This window comes from Tenrec ecaudatus, chromosome 17, assembly GCF_050624435.1.
Source record: "Tenrec ecaudatus isolate mTenEca1 chromosome 17, mTenEca1.hap1, whole genome shotgun sequence".
Lineage (NCBI taxonomy): Eukaryota > Metazoa > Chordata > Mammalia > Afrosoricida > Tenrecidae > Tenrec > Tenrec ecaudatus.
In genome coordinates this window covers 26,410,412-26,432,592 of record NC_134546.1, presented here as the reverse complement: position 1 = coordinate 26,432,592, position 22,181 = coordinate 26,410,412, and positions in this window count along the sequence as shown.

Here is a 22,181-nt window from a genome sequence, read left to right as displayed (position 1 = left end):
AATTAATTCCAAGTTGCTTTCTTGCCTTAAAAAAGAACTCTCTGAATGGTATTGAAGAAATGACTGTTGATTATATACTGACAGTAAGTTATTGGATACCACAGAGGTTCAATTTATCACCAGATATGCCTGACTGAATTGTGACCAATATTTGCTTACTGACAAAGGGGTGGATATTGTTATGGTTTTCAGAATTTAAAATCTACTTCACAGTAGAACTAAAAAAGAAAAAATATCCAGCAGCTTCAATGAGCAATCACTGTCCTTAGTGAAAATCAATCTATCCCTGATGTAGAAACAACATAGGACCTCCATTCAGAATTAACATGGAAGATTTGCTTAGTGTCACAGCATATGATGAATTTGAAAGAATAATTTTCAGAGTCAGAATTGGAGATGAACTCAGATACTGCCATGTGTTTAAACTTTTCACCATTTGGGAGTGGCGTCCTCATGGCCGCCCTGTTCAGAGCTTCATTTCATTGCTAACTCTTCTCTTGCAAGGCATGCATTCAATAAGGTAATTTAGTTCTCGGGCAGACGTATGCTTCCTGTTTGTTTAGAATGTCTCTCCAAGTCTAATCAATATATACCAGATCATGCCCTAAGACTCTGAGATATATAATTTTCTCTATTTACTTAGAGATTAGGTTCAGAGGTTTATTTCATTTTGAATTTATACTAATCCTCAATTCCTATTTCCTCCACATAGTATTTCAACAGGCAGATCAAAGACTCTATCTTCCAATAAGAATTCAAATCAGAATGATTTTTAAAATTTCTCTCAACATGATAGTCTCATTCTATATGTTAGATTCTATTCATATTAAAATTTCCTCTTAACTTTAAATTTCTTCTAATAAATATGTCTATAGCTTACTCTTGCACTAAACATTGAAAGCCAATACACTACCTCAACATTTTAAATTAAAATAAACCATCAATGGATAAATTTAAAATATAATCTATTATTTTGTTGATATTCTTATTATAAACAGAAGACTATACATCAATTCAGTATTTTATATACAGACAATAAATATAAATTACAATGTTCATATTGGATTACCATTCTCATTCTCCTTTTCTGAGTCATTCCCCCAACATAAACATAAATAAATAAAATAATAGGAATTTATTATAAAAATTCTTTTTAGTGTTTTGAGTATTATTTGCTTTACCATTCTTCTTTTATTTATATATATTGATTTTTAACTTATACTGGCCCTTATTGCTCTTAATATCACAGATTTGGTACAGTATACTACAAAATATAAAAAACTAGTCTTATTTGCAAAAGAATATTTTAATTACATCACTTACTTTCTTTGAATTTGTTTCATATGGGAAGAGAAGCATATTCTTATTGAACATAATAGTTACTGTTTCTAACTACTGCCTGGAATATGTAATGTTACTACTCATTTCATTCTCAAGAGGCCTTGGCTCGGATGTTAAAATCTATGGTACCATTATAAAGTATTCAAATAAAATTTCAAGTAAAAATTTCACATTTTACTTACTGCATAAATTTCATGTTCTGCTAAACAAGCTAGAAACATACACTCTGTGAAGAAGGAAATATTTTGGGGGGGTGGATGTTCAAATATAAATAAAAGGGAAGGTGTGGATTCTACCTGAAGTGATAATTAAAATAATGGGTAAGCAAACAACTCATTGATATTTTAATTTCAAGAAAAACAGCTATTATTTCTTTTAATTTGGACTGACTTAGTGAAGATAATTGATAATTACAATAAAAGGGAAAAAGAATATTAATGTATTCTATTTTTCAGAGATTTGATTACAATTATTATAAAAGTAATAAAATAGAAACTTAACTATACATTATAAATATTTCTTCATGAATGTCTTTCTCCCCAAAATATATATAGGACTTTTTTGTTGGGGCTTACATTTTTGAACCAGTACTATAGGGAATGAATTGAATTTCAATAAGTTTTGAAGTACATATACTAAGAGGACTTTATTATAAAAATCATATAAATTAAAGTTTACTATAATTTTGTGTATTTTCCCCAAGTGAATTCCTAAAATGGGAATGGCAGTTCATTAATTTTTCTTATTCAAACATAGTAGAGAATGCTTTATTAATTTTCTTCAAAAACGTTACTTTTAGAGCCCCAAATTCAATGTCAAATTAGAAATTGAGAAAGCAAATTCAGTTTAATTAATTACCCTATTACCTTGTTGCAAAAGGAAAAAAATAGTTTTGAAATTTACTTTTCATTGCACTTATTTTAAAGGCTTTAGGCATAATAGAATTATCAGCCTCTTAAACTTGATTAAATACTAGGTAATATAGAATGGCTTTTATTCTTTAAAAAATAGATATTGTTTATTATATATGGTTTGACCTTCTCTCTCTCATGTACAAGGTTTCGGGTATTTTTGTTTTCTTGAATATGCAGTTTGGTTTTGCTTCAAGAATTGCATATTACTTTTTCTTGGAGCACTATTTTCATTCATCATTAATCAAAGTCATACTCATCAATGAGCTCTCTGGTGTCACTTCCTGCAAAAGGTCAGTCTGGTTGCTCAGACAGGTTAGGTACCCACATTGATACATAATCATCATCATGCTTGTAGTAACTATTCAAACTATTGTTTTAAAACTTAGAATAATAGTTCTTTAGCAGCCAGATCTATTTTTTCTCTTTATAACTTATAAATGGAAGTACATTATACATTTCTAAATCTGTTTAATGAATGGTTGAAATGAAATATGGGCGATTGAATAAATGGAAAGTGAGTATGCCAGCATTTGTAGAGATAACACAGGATGGAACATAGAGATTGCTTTTTCTTGACTGTTGGGAGTTTAGGTTTAAGGGAGGAGGATAGGATAGTAGTCTCATGGGTTTCATATTACTTCTTCCCATGTCACATTCTTAATCGACTAAATCCTATGGAATCTTAACATGGGTGTGGGATTATGACCACATAAGTCAGAGCACATATTGATATATTCTCTAATTTATTACCTAAATATTGTACTAGATGTTGCATCAGGAACTTTCTCTTAAAGGAGAAAATAATGAAGGAAAAGATAACTTTATTCTGAGACATAATTAATTGTCAAAACCCTAATAGTGAGCTTTATGTATTTTTCAGTTTTTCTAAAGGTGTTTGTTAATTTATGTAATTAAATCATGATATATTTTATATCTGTTGAATTACTTCTATTATCATCTGACAATTAAATATCTCTTGAAATTTAAAATAAATTCCTAATATGCTTCTAACTGAGTCTCAAAAGGGACATCAAGAGTCTTTGAACATTATTTTCTTGCTAGAAAGTAAAGTTGATTTACATCTAAGTTAAACAGAGGGGACGAAGACATAAGACATAAGAATAAAGATAATATTATGATCAATAAACTCATTGATCTTTTCTTGTGTATTGGAAAGAAAGGTATTGCTGTTCAAGGACAGTGGAATGTACTGAATAGTGAGCAAGTAAAAAGAAGTGGATCAAGCATAATTATTGATGAACCATAAGACTTAATTGCATCGCTAGATGAAATGTTTGCCAAAAGATCAGCAGTTCAAACCCCACAGCCAGTCAATTTAAGACAGATTAGATGTTATGCTCCTTTTCAGAACCTCTAGAGAGCTGCTCTACTTCACCCGATTGTGGTTCTGTATCTGGAATCAACGAAGATTGCATAAAGCAGTCAATAATGAATTTTATAAAGAATAAGAAAAATAAAGTAGGAAAATTTCAGCATCAATGTTAATTTCAAAAATCATAATTTTCCTTGTTAGATACTATCAAGCCTGTCCCAACTCATAGCAACCCTATACACAACAGAGAGAAATATCACGGGGGAGCGGGTTCCAGAAAGATGGTGACTGAGTAACACACACCAGAGAGACTCTGCAGAAATCAATGCAGCAAAGTCACTGAGAGGGAAATGCCATACTACCGGTGCAGGAAGAAGATCATTAAGATAAGTAGGCACAGATTCACTAGGTTTTGAGGAGCTGTGGGATTTTGGCTTTCCACTGTGGAGGCTGGGTAAGGATAAACCTTAGCCCTGCCACAGTCTCGCCGAGAGCCCGGCAACTTTGGATGACCCAAGGGTTTTATCTCAACATAGCCACAGCTTGCCATGGGATATGGTTTAAACCCCTCCAGCTTAACACACAATCAGGACTCAGCTATTACTGTTACTTTTCCCTCTCTCTCTTCTCTCTTTCCCCCCACTGTCTCAGCAGACTAAGTTTTTATTTCTCCTCTTTTCTCTCACACACCACTGCTGGAATCCAGGCCACTCCCCTTTCCCTAGGACAAATTATTCCTGCCCTCCAGATGGCTTGAAAAGCTCTGCCCTCTGAAGAGTAACACGCAGTTTGGGAAATCCAGAACATCTTATGCTGCATGGAAACTCATGCCTACCCTTCAAGGCCCTCTAAGTAGCTAGGGGAAGTCCTGCCCAACCTTTGGGGTACTCCAATTGGCTGCGGGAACCTCTGCCAACCACCATGGCACTCTATATGGCTGGGGGAGCCCATGTCCATCCTCCATGGTCCCATGTAACTGAGGGAACATTTGCCCACCTGTTGTAGTGCCTCACATGGTCTAAGGAAGTTCCACCAACACTCTCCAGTGTTCCACACTACTGTAGGAAACTCTGCCCAACTTATGTGGTGATCTAGCTGACTGGTGCAATTCCACCACCATCTGTGGTGCTTTACAACAATGTGTGCATACCCAGCAGCCCTACGCAGCACTCCAGTTGCAGCAGGCACCCCTCAATGCCCTCAAAGGGGCCCCAAGCTACTGTGGACCACAACACCATGACTTCCTGTGAGATCATTCAGAGCAGCGACATCCTTGCAGGTCCACAGCCACCCAACAAGGATCCCCTGAGAGAACCATCCAACTTACTCTCAAAATAACAGAATTCTGGTTGGCTAGGGAACGAATGAAATCACAGGAGGATAAAGTGGTAGCCCAACCCTGCAGTGCAATTAACTGCAGGCAGTTCAAAGAAATATTCCTATGAGTCTCCCAAGGAGAGAGCCAAGTGCTCTATGACTCTCTGGAGAATAGCACTGGTCTTCTCTAAAACAATACAATGCAAACAGCCCCAACACCCTCAATGAAACAAAACAAAACAAAACAAAAAAGCCAAAAAACAGGAGAAACAAAATGCAATGTCAGAAGAAGACGTGCATAGAAGAAGCAGATATTGACCTGTCACAGAAAGAAATCTTTAGAATGCTGCTTGGAGTCATAAAGGATATGAGGGAAACTATACAGAAAAAAGGATGAAATGATACAGGAGATAAAGGCCACACACCAAAGGGAAATACATGACCTAAGGGAAGAAATAACAGAATCCAGTAGCAAATTAACATACAAATCACTGACAAACTTGAGGAGGCAGAGAATTGTATGAATAACCTAGAGGATAATAAGGCAGACTTCAACAACTGGGACAGGACAGTCAAATAAGATCATCAAATAAGCTGAGGAAACCCTGATATCCATGTCTGATGCCATGAAGAGGAACAGCATTAGAATAATTGGTCTGTCTGAACAAGACACAATGAATAAGTCAATGGCAAAAATAGTAAGGGAATTCTTATAGGAAAACTTCCCCAGCTTAATGAATGAAAACCAAGCAACCATTCAGGAGGCTGAAAGAACACCAGCTAGATTGAATCGCAAGAAGTCACCAAGGCATATATGAGTTAAACTATCCAACTTGGAGGAAAAGAAAAAATCATGAAAGTTGGTAGGGAAAAACAAGTAGTAACCTATAAAGGTATCAGGATCCAAATAAGAATATGCTGAGACCTATCAGCAGACACTATGAAGAAAATGAGAGAGTGGAGCAACATATGCCAAAATTGAAGGAAAATAATGCAAATTGAAGAATACTCTATACAGCCAAATTATCTATCAAGATAGATGGAGAAATGAGTCTTCCCAGACAAGGAAAAACTCAAAGAATACATTTTTAAAAACTCAGCCCTACAAAAGATCCTTCCTAACCCAGTGTGGGCAGAACAGCACTCACTGAGCACAAATAATAGACTACCACATAGAACAACCCCACCCAGAGGGCAAAAAAAGAGGGGGGAAAAGTTACCTTTGGATCAAGTGTGTAGAGAAGGCATGAATTAAACACACACACACACACACGCAAGCACACTAGCACACGTAGCACACTGAATAGAAATGAAGGTCAGAAAACACTAACAAAAGGTGCAATATAACATGACAGTCCACAGATGGATATCAATGGATTGAACTTAAGTATTAAAAGGCAAAGGGTAGCAGACTAACTTAGAAAACACAACCTGTCAACCTGCCTACAGGAGCCGCATCTCAAGTTTACAGACAAAAATAGACTGGGTAGGATATAAAGGCTGGAGAAAACTATTCCAAGCAAATGGAAATAAAAAAAAAAAGCAGGAGTTTCAATCCTATACTCAGAAGAAATTGATCTCAATGTGTAAACCATAACAGGAGATAAACAGGTGCATTATATAATGCTCAAGGGAAAAGTAGACCAAGAACAAGTGAGCATAATAAATATATACACACCCCATGAGAGACCCGTGAAATTCATCATTCAAACACTCCAAAAGATGAAAAAAAAGTACAGGCTCAACAATTATAGTAGTTGACTTTACTATACCACTCTTTGAGAAAGATATCTCATAGGAGAGAAGCTCAAAAAGGGTGCTATCAATATAAACTTTATGATTAGACGACTTTACCTAATAGTTGTTTTCAGAGCTCTCCACAGAAATGCAATTAATTCACATTCTTTTCAAATTCATTGTGCACATACTCAGAAATAGACCAGATGCTGTCAAATCCTTGTAGATTCAAACACACAGAGATTATACAGACTTCTTGTTCCAACCACTATTCCATAAGGCTGGAAATTAGCAAAAGGAGGAAATTAAGGCTGGAAATTAAGAAAATGAGGGCAAACATTTGGAAGATGAATAACTCTATTGCAAAAGTAGTGGGTTACTGGCCCAGGTCAGATATTAAATTCAGATATTTCTAGAATACGATGTACCCAAACCTTTGGGACACAGCAAAGGAAGTTATCAGAAGAAGACAGATAACAATACATACACACATGAAAAAAGAAGAGAGACTTATGATTGACTTGCTGACTCAAAACTTACAGAAATTAGAGCAGAGTCAACAGGACAATCCTAACAATTAAAAAAGAAAATAAATAATAAAAACAAGGCCTGAGATTCATGTGATAGAAAACAAGAAAACTATGGAAAAAATTAATGTAGCTAAAATTTGTTTCTTTGTAAAGAGTAACAGAATCGACATACCTCTGGTAAACCTAACCAGAGAGAGGAAGGAATACATTTCAATAGCAAGAATGAGGGATGAAACAGGGAACATTACAACGGACCCTAATGAAATCAAAATGATAATAACTAAATATGAACATCTGTAATACTCTGCTGGCTTACAATAAGAGAAACACTAATTGCCCACTGAGGAGGTGGGAAAAGGATCTGAACAGAAGTTTGACAAAGGGCAGAATTTCAAATGGCCAATACACCTTGGAGAAAATTTCCTGATCATTCGCCATAGAGAAATGCAAATTAAAACAACTATGAGATACCACCTAACAGCCTCAAAGATAACACAATTCAAAAATCAGAAAGTAACAAGTGTTGGAGGGGCTGTGGGGAAATAAGAACTCTAGTACCCTGCTGGTGGACCTGTAGGTATGTTCAGCCATTATTTAATTTGTTTTGGTGATATCCCAAACAAATAGAAACCGAGCTTCCATACCAGCCAGCAATCCCCCTACTGGGCATATACCCAGAAGAGGCAAGATACAAAACACAGCCAGACATCTGTACTCCAATGTTCATCGCAGTACAGTTAAAAATCACAAGGAGCTGGGAACAACTCAAATTTCTATCAACAGATGAATGGATTACAAACCTGAGGGACATACATACAATGGAGTACTATACATCCCTAAAAAGCAGGGTTGAGTGCATGCCACTCACTGCTTCATAGGAAGAACTGGAGGAAATTAGACTAATCACATTAAGGCAAACTAAAAAGGACAAGTACAACATGAGGCCTCGGAGGTAAGCTTTAAATGCACAGGGTCTTAGAGCTACTATATACATACATTCCTGGGGTGAGGTCGAGGTACTATGGCAGGGACCAGACCCAATCCAAGGACACATATGGCAGCCAACTAAAAAGGAAGGGAAAAAAAGACATGGTTAGTGAGGGACTATGGCACTAAACTACCCAAGAGGTTATTGTTTATACCTGCCAAGATGTGAATGCAACATACCTTCATGAAGCAGGGAACCAATAGGGAGGTGTGCAGGGCTGGCCCCAATTCCAGCTACGTGGACACACACACACACACACACACACACCCGCTTCCACTCCCAGAAGAACAGAAGAATGCACTACAGAGGATAGCACTGAAGGTACAGCTCAGAGAGAGGGACATGTCTGATCAGAGAGCACACAGGAGCAAACGAAGAGGGAAGGAGAGAGAGTGGAACACAGCCTGGTCCACCAAGCCCTGAGGATGGTATTCCTGCTCAGACCACACACTGCAGAGAGTAGAGCATAGGGCCAGCCCCACCATGATACAATGTGTCCCTCAATGACCTATAGTGCTACAAGGGACAACACTGGAGGCACAGTGCAGGAATTGTGCCAAAACTGACCCCACTACACTAGGGTGAAATGCCAAGGGAATACAACAGAGCAGCAAGGGGAGCAAAGCAATAAAGTCCCCAGGAAATACCAAAAATAGAGTTTTGGACCAGGGGTGTGGCACCCCATCAGACTCCACCGGAAACATGCCTAAAGGTCAACAAACAGATCTGGAACTATTTATTGGTCTTTATTTTTTGTCATTAGTTTGTTGTTGTTGTTTGGTTTTTTGAGTTTCTTTTGTTGTTTTGCTTGGCCCTGCTTTGTTTTGGTGCTTATTATTGTCTCTGCATGTCTATCTAGATACGATAGGTGGGATAAACAATTCGGAGGAGAAAACAATGGAACTGATGGTTCTGTGATGGGGGACATGGGAGAGGGGAGGTGGGGAAAGGAAGTGGTTGCTAACAAATCCAGGAACAAGAAAACAACAAATGAACTAAAATCGATGGTGAGTGGGTGTATGAGGCCTGGTAGGGCTTGATCAAGTGCAATGTAACCAAGAGGAATTACTGAACCTGAACGAAGGTTGAACATGATAGTGGGACAAGAGGAAAGTAAAAGGAAATAGAGGAAAGAACTAGGAGGCAAATGGGCATTTAGAGAGGTCTAACTACAGGCATGCACATATAATTATATATAATGATAGGGAAATAGATCTATGTACATATATTTACACATTAAGTAACAAGGTAGCAGAGAGACATGTGGCCTCAAGTACTCAAGTACTCCTTCAACGCAAGAGCATTTTTTCTACTAACATGGCATTCCATATGCTTACCTCCCGACAGGATTGCTGAAGACAATATGGGTCAGAGCAAATGTGGTGAAGAAAGCTGATGTTGCCTGGCTATCAAAAGATGTCTGGTGTCTTTTTTCTTTCTTTCTTTTTAAACATTTTATTAGGGGCCCATAAAACTCTTATCACAATCCATACATATACATACATCAATTATATAAAGCATATCTATACATTCTTTGCCCTAATCATTTTCAAAGTATTTGCTCTCCACTTAAGCCCTATTCATCAGGTCCTCTTTTTTTCCCCTTCTTCCCCGCTCCCCCTCCCTCATGGGCCCTTGATAACTTATAGATTATTATTTTGTCATATCTGGTGTCTTAAAGGCTTGAAGATAAACAAGCAGCCATCTAGTTGAGAAGCAACAAAATCCACATGGATGAAGCACAACAGATTGTGTGATCATGAGGTGTTGATGTGATCAGGTATCAGGCATCAAAAATCCAGAACAAAAAAAATTATATCAATGTGAATGAGGGAGAGTGCAGAGTGGAGATATAAAGTCCATCTGCAGACAATTGGACAACCCCTTACAGAGGGTCACAAGGAAGAGATGAGTCAGTCAGATTGCAGTATAGCACTGATGAAACATACAACTTTCCTCTAGTTCTTTAAAGTTTCCTACCCACCCCCACTATGATTCCAATTCTACCTTACCAATCTGGGTAGACTGCAGCATGTACACAGATATAGATAAGAACTGGGAACACTGGAATCCAGCACAGATAAACCCATCAGGACCAATGATGAGGGTAGCAACACCAGGAGGGGAAGAGAAAGGTGGGAGGAGAAAAGGGGAATCGATCACAATGATCTACATATAACCCCCCCCCCAGGAGGATGGACAACAGAAAAGTGGGTGATGGGAGACATCGGTCAATGTAAGACAAGAAAAATAATAATACTTTATAAATTATCAAAGGTTCATGAAGGAGGGGTCAGGGAGGGAGGGGAAAAATAAGGAGCTGATTGCAAGGGCTCAAGTAGAAAGCAAATATACAAATGTGCTTGACATAATGCATTGTATGTATGGATTGTGATAAGAGTTTTATGAACCCCCAAAAAAATGATTTTAAAAAGAAAAAAATACCACCTAGCCCTGCCCCATCCTCTCAAGTGTTGTCATGTTTAAGTCAATCTTTGCAGCCACTGTGTGGATACTTCTTATCCAAGGGCCTTCCTATTTTTCAAGGCCCTCTTCTTACCAAGTCTGATGTCCTTCTCCAAGGACTGATCGTTCCTCATAGCCTGTCCAAAGTCTTGTCATTCTTGACTCTTAAAAAGCATTCTGGCTTTACTTTCTCCAAAACAGATTTGTTAGTCCTTTTGTTCTTCCAAGAGAGAACATTTGACAGAAAAAAAGAACATCTGTTTATTTGTTTGTTCTTCCATGGTGGATTCATTTGTTCCTATGGGAGTCTCAACCACACTACAGAAGACAATGTAGAGGGATGGGAACCTTCTAAAAATACACCATTTATGTACAACAAAATACATCATCAAACGAATTTAAATTGTACCCTCAGATTGGGAAACATATTTAGTAATGGCATATTAGTTGAAGGCTTAATTTTTAAAATCTATAGAGTATTACAGCACCTTAAAACACATATTCAAATAACCAAAGCAAAAATGGGTCCAAGGTACCTTCAGACAATTTACTAAGGATGACATTCAGGTGTCCAACAATCACAGGAAGAAACGTTCATGTTCATTAACCATAAGAGAAATGCATATTAAAATAACAATGAGATAGTACCTCAAACTGCACTGTTAGTAAAGATGATGATAATAATGCATTTTGGAGAAGAAGTGAAGTGATGGGACACTCACACATTGCTGAGAGGGTATAGACTTGCACAATTCCATGGAAATCAGTTTGTTGCTTCCTTGAACAAGTTTAAATACCGTTTGATAGTGAAGCCTGTCTATTTGGTGTGTGTCCCAAAGAAATGAAGAACACACATGAGGACACATGTGCACACTCATGTCTATAACAGCAGTGTCAATAATAGCAAAAAGATGGAAACAATGAAAACCCTTAATGTAGAGCAATAGGTAAACTCTGGTGCATTCATACAATGGAATAGTATACACACACGAAAAACAGTTGTGAGGTAAGTTCAGAGGTTGAAAATAAGGAAAGGTACAAGCGGGTACGCCCCCAAAACCAGAATATGATTTTCAAATCTATGTATTTAAGTGCTCTCTTCAGCAGCACATATACTTAAATTGGAATGATACAGAGAAGATTAGCTATGCAATTAATTTTTTTTACAAAAACCTTAGCTATTTTGTGACGTGCATAACTTTTGGTGATGCAATTAAAAGCCATGTGTAATGGTAACCATACACATGAGTTGAGTGATCTAGAATCTCAAAACTTAGTTTAACCTAGAAACATATGGCTGCACTTACTGCTTTAGTGAAGTCCCTGAGCGAATCATGTTCTCTCTCGTGTACTTTCCTGTCCACTTACAAGACACCAAGCAATGGACTGCACTCGTTACCGAGGAACATTGAGCCCGTGTGTATGCCAGAGTGCATGTGTGCTTATATTTTCTCAGTTCATTTCAAATTAATGTGGTGTGGAGTGGTCAAAAGAGATTCCCCTCTCTTTGTGATAGTCTCCCTCCTGTTCAATGAGTTTTGCTAAATGATCCATGTCAGAGACATCCTTCATTCCTGGCTCACACAAATTGAGTTCTGAATAGCATTGTTTTTAGTGTATGGAATTCAACAGATGGTACTGAACGACCAATTTTTTAAATACCTTCCTGAGGGTACTTCTCCAGCTGAGTCTCTCTGTCAACCTCATTTCATTTACTGTCACTGTGTGTTCATTCATTCTAACCCTATTAGGCTAGCAATATTCATGTCCTCCTAGGAAAAAAGGTAATTTTATGTATTAGTAAGTCTGAATCTTAAATATAAGTTTCATAATATATACTCCTCGGCTTATTTTATCTTAAAAAGTCCATTCTTGTTCAATGATTTTGTTTCAGTTTTAATTTATAGTGCTAACTATTTATCTTTTTACAATTCAATCCAATGAACAAAAAAGTATAGGTAATATATTTTTTTCTTAGCTATCAACTAGATCTTTGAAGGACAGGTTGAAACATTTTGTTCTAGAGGAAAATCTTTCTTCCTGTAGTACTCATGAGTCACTGAAGCCTTTATTGGTACTCTGCACAGCACCACACCTCCACAAGAAAAAGTAGATTGATATTAGAAATTGTATTGAAGAATGTCTACTTCAAATACACTCGAAGGACTTTTCAGTTGTTTTATTGCCATTCCAGAATACCTTCATGTCACTGAAATAACTTGGACTAAGCAAGGTGGACACTTCTATAAATTGTGGAAGGCTATTTTGAAAAAGGTGATGGGAAAATAAATAGGCTATATTCTGGTGTTTTATTCATGTTTAGAGGCAGAGCTTTCTAGCAGTCTGTTAGCATGAAGTACATGTAAATATCCAAACAGCAATTGAAGATGAACACTACCATATATCTGAAGGCCCATAATTCTGCATTTACAATTTAAGCTGAAGGTCAGTAAGGCCACTGCTATTTTAAAAATACAGTATAACTTTATTTCCTTTAGTATGGTACTAAAATGTTTTTTGCTAACTTTTTCTATATATTTTATAAAGAGAATATCATTAAGTTATACTGTATTTTAAAAATAGCAGTAAGGGTAGAGGTTATTTCAAACAAGAAATGTTTCTTTGAACACATGTGGAATATATTTGCATTACATTTACATGAAGATGAATCATAAGAAGGAGTTGGGTATTGTCAAATTGGCCACCCATTGGCATTCCTGAGTTCTGGCTTGCTTTCCCTTTCTTCCATTTGTTTTTTGCTCTGACAAGAATATCGTTGCAGTAGATTTTGTCTGTTTATGTGTACATATTTCTTACAATACAACCTGCCTTCATGAGATGGATTTCTATAATCAGCACAGATACAGACTCATACACAGAGGGACAATCATATGTGCCATATTTTATGGTGCATGCACTAGGTATCATTCTTTAATAAAACTAAACAATTTTTATAGCTCATTACTACAGCTAGGTTTCACTCTAATAGAGGCGGAGTAAAGTGGACATGAAAGGGACCTCAGGCTATGGATCTTAGATAAAGCTTTGATGCCCCGAATCTTTTTCATTTAGCAAGCGAAAGAGGCACTTTATGTTGTGATTTAGTACCTGTTGAATCTCCGCACAGAAGCTTTGCTTCAACAAATTCCTTTGCTTACAAATAATAATGACTGTGTTTGTCAGGGATACCTGCTGAACATTTTCTACTTCAGGTTTTGCAGAGGAAAATAACATACCAGTTTGGGTCCAATTGTGAATCAGGAGATGATAATTATTGATATCCTACTCCATCTGTCCCTATATCAACCTGATAATCTTTCCTTGGCTTCTTCTCATGCTAATACACTTCTCATGCTAATACACTAGGTTAAGGGAAATTTTCAGTGAAAGGGTGAAACTAATGCCAGAATAGGAATAGAGAAGACAGGACACAATTGGCCATTTAAAGGTTTAGCACAGGAACCTGAAGCTATACAATTTTTTAATATTAGAAATTTATTTCAATTAATAATAGTAGCAAGTACATCAGTAAAGTTTTTTTACTTTGTAGCCAACTTTCAACTGCTTTGCATATAGCAACATACTCATGACTACTCTATGATTAGGATATAAAGTTAATTTTCATTTAACCAGTGAGGTGAACAGCCAACTACTTAAATAATCATGCAAAGACTTGGTATGAGAATTTGGATTTGAACTGAGGCAAACTAGCTACCATAACCATTGTACCTCTTACTTCCTATACAAAAAAGTCTGGCATTTTTCAATATAATTCATTGGTATGGAAAATACAATCATAAAAATAATGGGGAGTCTAAATATAAAAAATATTGATGGAGAAAAAAGAGAAAGAAAACATAATTATACTGGAGCATTACCTATCATAAAACAAACACTTAAATATCTGCTGAATCAATAGTGCATAAGACAAAGCATTCAGACAGCATCTTGAAATGTGATCAAGGCTTTCTTTCTTATCTACAACAGTGATGCTCTCACTTAAATGAGAAACAACCCAGTGCCGTAAATCCTCAGGGAATCACGGGCTTCTGTATTTTTCCTTTATATGTGTGTAATATAACATATACAAAGAAAAATATACTATAAACTGTTGCACAACCCAATGCATCTGAAAAGGAACAATTCCTATACTCTAGTAAACTCCCAGTGTTTCTGTGGATTTTTCTTTTTTTTCCCATTTTCCACTCACCCTACATTCTTTTTTTTTTCATCCTACATTCCTATGTCCCTTTGCCTTCCTATTTCCTTTTCTATGTTCCTCTTGCTTTGTCATAGTTTCAATGCCTTTTCTTTTTTTAATAAAAATTGTATGAATATATTTACACAATTCAACATATCTATACACATACCATTCTCAATTCTGTTGTTCAGTACCCTTGAGAGGAGTTATATAATCATCATTGCTATCAGCTCCACCTCCCTTCCCCCCTCAACCTTTCTTCCTTTACCTTCAGGGAACCATTACTCCTGTTACTGTTTCTGATGGGTTATCTACCTTAACTTTCATGTGCTGAACAATCTTACGTATACAAATGAGTATATGTGAATGTTACATGATTAATGAGGTGAAAAAATAATTACCTTAATATTAAGGGGAGGAAATATGAAGTAACTAGAGGATAGTTATGTGGTTTATCATTACCATACTACACCCTGGATTTAGCATCCGTTCCATGTGATCTTCTAAGAAGGATTGTCCAATGACTTTGCAGATGAGTTTTTTGTCTCTATTGCATCCATGCCCCTTCACATAGAGTTGGGTGCATGATTTTGAACTTCTGATACCTCTTCTCATTGACACCTCATGATCACACAGCCTGGTGCGCCTTTTCCAAGTGAACTTTGTTGCTTCCTTGCTAGATGGCCACTTGTTTAATTAAAAGCCTTTAGGATCCCAGACACTATGTCCTTTGATAGCCAGGCACCATCAACTTTCTTCACCACATTTGCTTATGCTCTCATTTTGTCTTTAGTGATGATGTCAAAAGATATACAATTTCCCATTTTTAGAATGAACTATTCTTATACTGAGGTAAGATGTAGGTAGAAGTCCAAAGACCATCTTCTTCCTTGTTTCATATATATAAATGGGGGTACCCTCCAAAAAGAAACAGATAAAAGCTTCTCTGGGCAGAGATTACCTAGTATGCCAGCAACTCACTCTGTCTTAATGAACTCAGTGGCGTTGCCTGGGAAGGTTCACTCTGGTCACAGTGAAAATTTTTGTAAAAGCAGTTTCATTTGAACCTCCTTTTTGTGATGGCTGATTTAAGAGAATGGTGTGTGGCTGTGAAATTGTTTCCTGCTTAGCAAAAATGCCACAGAAATTGTTGTGTTGTTGAGCACAGCTTACAAGGACAGCGCTATGGAAAAAACACAAGTGTATGAGTGGTTTTCTCATTTCCAAAAATGGTGAAATATCTATTGATGACACACTTTGGTCTGGATGTCCACAAACTTCCGGAACAGATGAAAGTGTTGACAAACCTGTGCATGTGTGCTCAAAGACCAGAGAGGGACCACTGAAGAGATGGGGAAGTTTTCTGGACTACCTTGGAGCTCAGTGAATTTTAACGGAAGATTTGGGAATGAGAGGAGTTGCTGTGAATTTAGTGCCTCAGGTTCTGACAGACCAGGATGAAGAGCATCAAGTGAAAGCATGACGTGTTTTGAAAGAACAGCTCCGAAACCAGTCAGGCTTTTTCCTGAGGTCATCACTGGTGACAAGACATGGTGCTATTCTTAAAACCCCCAAAGCAAACAAACATCTTTCAAGCCAGTGGAAGATGTCATCGTCACCTCACTCTGCAAATGCTAGTCAAGTGAATCAAAGATCAGGGTGATGCTCATTTGTTTTTGATGTGAGGGGAAGTTCATTTGCAGTTTGACCCACCAGGTCAGACTGTTGATGAGGCTTTCTATTTAGAGGTTCTGAAAGTATTGCAAAACAATATGTGACCCCAAAAGGCCTGATTCATGGCAGATGGGGTCTGTTCTGCCTTCATGACAATGCATCTGCTTATGCAGCCTTCTCAGTGTGCCAGTTTGGGGCCAGAAACAGCACGCCTCTCTTGCTCCACTCCCCTGACTCACCTGACCTTGCTTTGTGCAACTTCTCTTTGTCTCTGAGACTGAAGAGGGATATGAAAGGACAGTAATTTGATGAAATGTGGAAGAGGTGAAGAACAAAATGAGGGAGGTGCTGCAAGCCATCCAAGCAGATGAGTTTGAAAAATATTTCCAAGAATGGAATTGCAGATTTGAAAAATGTATTAAGTGTAATGGAGAGTACTTATTAGGCCATAGGGTTTTTAAAAAGAAGTTAAATACATAATTTTAAATAATAAATTCTGTTTTGGGGCGTACCTTGTGTCTGTGTATACACATATTTTTTTCCTATTACCTAAGTTATTTTTACTATCATTTCCATTTCAATAATTCCTCTCAGACAATTCACTTATCAAAAGCTTCATGAGAAGCTGCACACTCTTCGCCATCCAATTTAGATGAACACTGACTATTGTCTTGTACCCCTTATTGTTGGCTCCCTACGGTCCTCTAACCCCCACCCTCCCATGCCTACTGGAATCATTGGTCTATTTGCTGTCTCCGTAAGCGACCTATCCTGAATTTCATGTGTAGATAAACAGACAGACAGAAATACAAAGAAATAGTGCCAAGTCGAACAAGAATAATGACTTAGAAAAGATAAAACCCCTATGTTAAAAAAAAAGACAAGCTAAAATCATCAGTCTAGTCCCCATTTCTTTCAGGGTTATCTATCCAGGGTCCTACTTTCCTTTGGTGTGGAAAAACATTTACTTTCCCTCCCATTAAAATAATGGTACAATGAAATATTTATTTTTATGAGGTTGAGTAACTCCTCAGGACAGTGTCCTCCAACTTTGTCCAAGTCATGAGATATTTAGCTGGCTTGCTAATACTTTTTAAGGATGCAAAATATTCTATTTTGTGTACCAGATTTTATTTATCCATTGCTCCAGAGACAGGTTTTTTTGTAGTTTTCATAATTTGCTATTATAGAAATTGCTTCAATAAACATAGATGTGCATATATCTATTCAGTTTTTACTCTATATTTCTTTAGGGTATAAACTAAATGGAGGGATTGTGGGATCATAATACATGTATAAGCATATATTTCAAAAAATGCCACACTGTTTTTCATAATGGCAGTACAATTCTGCAATCCCACCAGAAATGCATGAACTTTCCAATATCTCCATAGCTTCTCCAACATTTATTATTTTCTTTTTCTTTTTGAATTTTGATGAGTATCAATGTGAGATATTTAATTTTTATCATTTCTCTTATGACTAATTAATATGAACATTTCTTGATTTGATTGTTGGCCACTTCTATGTAATCTTTCGTAAATTATCTATGCATGTCTTGCACCCAAATAAATCTTACTGGTTTATTTGTGTTTTCCTTGAGGGGTTGTAGTTTTGGGCAGATTTCTGTAATTAGCCCTTTATATACTCTATTACAGACTTTGTTGACCACTTACCCTATACTGAATATGCAAAAGTACAGGGAAAGAGAGAGTAAAATAGCTAAAGCGATATGCAGTGAGGCAATGAAAAAGGGTTTTGGGGTCGGAGGCACAATGGAGGGGTGGGGGAGTGGGATGGGGTAAAAGGAAGATGATGTTCAGGAGTCCAGGATAGACTCCACCCCTTCACTCAAGTTGACAGGTGATTATATAAGTGCCACAGACCACCTTTTGTCAACTTTCCAGTTTTACACAAGTATTTAGCCATATGTAGTTTTTAATCATAACAATAAAATCATCTTTACCCAATAGAATAAAACTAAAATGCCTACAGTTCAATATGTGCCAGCTTCTTTTAGACATAATATTCTATAAGTGAACAACACAACAATATTCTATGCCTAACAACTGCAGTTGATATGAACACCTACACCATAATCCTATGAATATATTACCCACCTATGGAAGTTTGTAAGACATTCACTTCATGCCTTTATTCTCCCCATCTTGGGTACCCCATTTCTATACTGCCCACTTACCCAAACCCAGTGCTCTGAGGAGACAAGCACGTTCTTTGATGTGAAGAATCTCCATTCCAGTTTGAACCTTGTAAGTCTACATCCATAAACAAAGTAAAATCAGGACAGGCTATCCATAAAGTCAGCAGCAATATAAACTAGTTCATAGGCTCCAAAACACAAGTAAATATTTTTCTTACATTTTCTACTTTCAGCTAAAATCCATCCAAATGCCTTGGTAATTTATTGAAATAGTAACCATATTTTAAAAATGGATAACTACACAGACAGTGATTGCACCCAACTTTATTCCACTCACTCAGAGAACTCTTTTATTTAGGGACATCGAGGTACTTTTCCCACTGATGGCCAATTCAATAGTCTCTTATTTCAACACGTACCTCTAATTTTCTATAAAGCATTCTTCTTCCCACCTTACTTGCGCTTATTATCCTTAAGTTAATTGTAAATGTAATTTAGCTCTTTTATCACTCCTTTCATTCAACCAAAATCCATCTGAGGTCAGCAATGATGTCTTAGGGCCAAAATCCTCTTCTGATCCCAGCTTGAGTTTCTGGCAGCTTGCTGTTGGTGTGCTGATGCAACTGTCTTTAAGTTATCTTAAGCCAACATCTCCTTGCATGCGATATTAATTATATTGTTGAACAATTCCCATATTCAGTTGTGTCGCCTTTCTTTGGCATGAGCACCAAGGTGGCTGGCCAAGAAGCTCCCTTCCAAAATTCTTGTCATGGATGAATGAATTTTTCTAGTGGTTCATTAGCTTGATGAAACATGTCCATTGGTATTCCATCAATTCATGGAGCCTTATATTTATCTTATGCTTTCTTCCTTAAGTACCATTGATTGTTAATTATATGCTACCTCTTGAAATGGACGTGTGTTCACCAGCTCCTTTTGGTACAGTGATTCCTAATGCTTCGATCTTGTTAGGTGCCGCTGAGTCAATTCAATCCAATGGACCCTCTGTACCACAGAAGGAAATCCTGTGCGATCAGTCCTCTGCCATCTCCCCAATGTTTCTTATGTTTGAGCCCCTGGTTGTAGCCAATGTAACAACCTGTCTTGTTAAGAGCCTTCCTTTTTTTGCCTCTCTTCCAAGAATGATGTCCTTCTCCTAATACCAAGTCTTTGGATGTTTGCCTCTAAGGAGCACTGAGGCTTTCCTTCTTCTAAACCGTGTTTGTTCTTTGGGCAGTTCATGGCACCTTCAATATTCAATTATTCTTCAGTCTTGTTTTATGAACAACTTTGACGTGTGTAAGAGGTCATTGGAGATTTCATTGTTTGGGTCAATGCACCTTCATTCTCAATGTAATAGCCTTACTTTTAAGTATTCTAAGAGGTCTTCTTATGAAGCAGACCCCGCTGTTTCATAAGTTGCATCTTTTGCTATCCTTAATATTGCTTCAATGAGCATTGTTTGTGGATCCAAACAAGCCCAAATCCTTGACAACTTCAATTTTTTTTCTATTTATCATGATGTTCTTTATTGTTCCATTTGTGAGGATTTTGGTTTTCACCTGTCATTAGTGTTCAATTCACCAAATCTCTTCTTGATACGTTCTTAAAATTTGAGTGCCATATGCTCAAGGTTGTATTGAAGCTCTTTTTGGACTTGTTTTAATTTTCTTCCACTTAACCCTGAACTTACAAATGAAAAATTGGTGGTCTGTCCTATAGTTGACTACTGCTCTTCTTTTAGCTGCTGATTTTGAGTTTTTCCCTTATCTCTTATGACAGATGTAGTCTTTTGATTTCTATGTATTCCATCTAGAGAAGTATTCATGTATAGTCAATTTTACTGTGTTTTAAAAAAAAAAATTGAAGTGAAGCAATAGTCCCAAGTTCTATCATGCGATTCCCAGCTTCGTTTCTATAACCAAGACATGCTTTCCAGCTGCTCTTCCTTATTCTTTGTTTCCAACTTCTACATCCTAATTGACAATAATTACCAATTCATCTTGAGCGCTTGCTTGATCAATTTAAGACTGAAGATGTTGGTAAAACTCTTCAATTTCTGCATCACTCACTTTAGTGGTTGGTGCATAAAGTTGAATGATAGCTGTGTTGACTGAATTTCTTTATTACAGACAAATATTATCCTATAAGAGCATTGTACTGCAAGATAGATCTTGAGATGTCCTTTTTGACAATGAATGTGATGACATTCTATGATTACCTATTCAAAATGACCACTACTTGTTCACTTCAACTCACTGATGCAAAGGTATTTATCTTTATGCATTCTGTTTCATTTTTGATGACTTCCACTTTTCCTATATTCATACTTCGTACCTTATGAGTCCTAATTACTAACAGATGTTTGTATCTGTACTCCTTTTGAACTGTGCCCTGACAGCAAATGAGAGTCCTGAAGGACTGATGCCCCAGAGACTTCACTCCATCTATAGCATTATAACTGACTGCACTCTGGGAAGGCATCCGATCCACAGGCATATTTTGAGTGTCTTCTGGCCCGAGGAGCTCATCTCCTGCCACCATCCTTGACATGCTCAGCTGCTAATCATAATGTTTTCAGTGTCAAATTCCTCTTAATTGGTCAGCCTATTCCTTCTTTGTAATTCTATTCCTGGAAACTCTGCTGAAACCTGTTTATTTTGAGTGACCCTGCTAGGATTTGAATATAGGTGACATCGATTTCAGTACCCAAGCGATACACAAGTCACCTCAGTGTGGCAAACTTACAGAGAAGCAATTTTGTCTGTGAGTTCTGTGTGGCCATTTCGATGGATTCTTCAACCTAATATAGAAGTAGAGTGCCGTTGATGTCAGAAAATTAAGGTAATGTGGAGGTTGGAGGTATGTGTTACTTCTGTTTGGCAATAAGGAAGCCGGAAGAGTTAAGATAGGACCCCCTCCTGCATAGCTACCCATTTAGCATTTAGTAAAATACTGTCTTTACAATATTAGACTCTGTTGACCTAAAGGCCTTCATTTTGAGAAAGAAAACTCCTCTTTCAGGGAACACTGAGTCTCCTTAAAACAGTAGCCGCCAGTTGATCATTTCAAGCTCATTATATGAAGTTCTAGCAGCTATTATAATTGGGTTTGGATTGTATTCTGTTGTACAATTGTAGAAAGAAAGAATACATTTGGCCAGCACCAACTGCTTGGTTGAAATACATGGGAGGTGCACAGTCCTCTGCTTCCCCTGATGATGCACAAGCACGTTATCCAGGACCTAGGATAAGTATTGTGACCATGTACTCAGACTCCTCACATACAGTCTAGACCAAAAGTTCTGGTCCTGAGGGAAGAGAACTCAAAGCAGGTAATAAAAGATCATCATTGCTATCAATTGTCATCTTGAGACAAGCTGTCTTGAATGCTACTGCAGATGAAGTGAAGCAGGTGATGTTGTGAGTGCAATTTGAAGCAATGCTGCTATGAGTTGAACTTTAATCCACAGCAAAAGGTATGGGTTTATTCATCCAGCAAGGTACTCAATTATCTCAG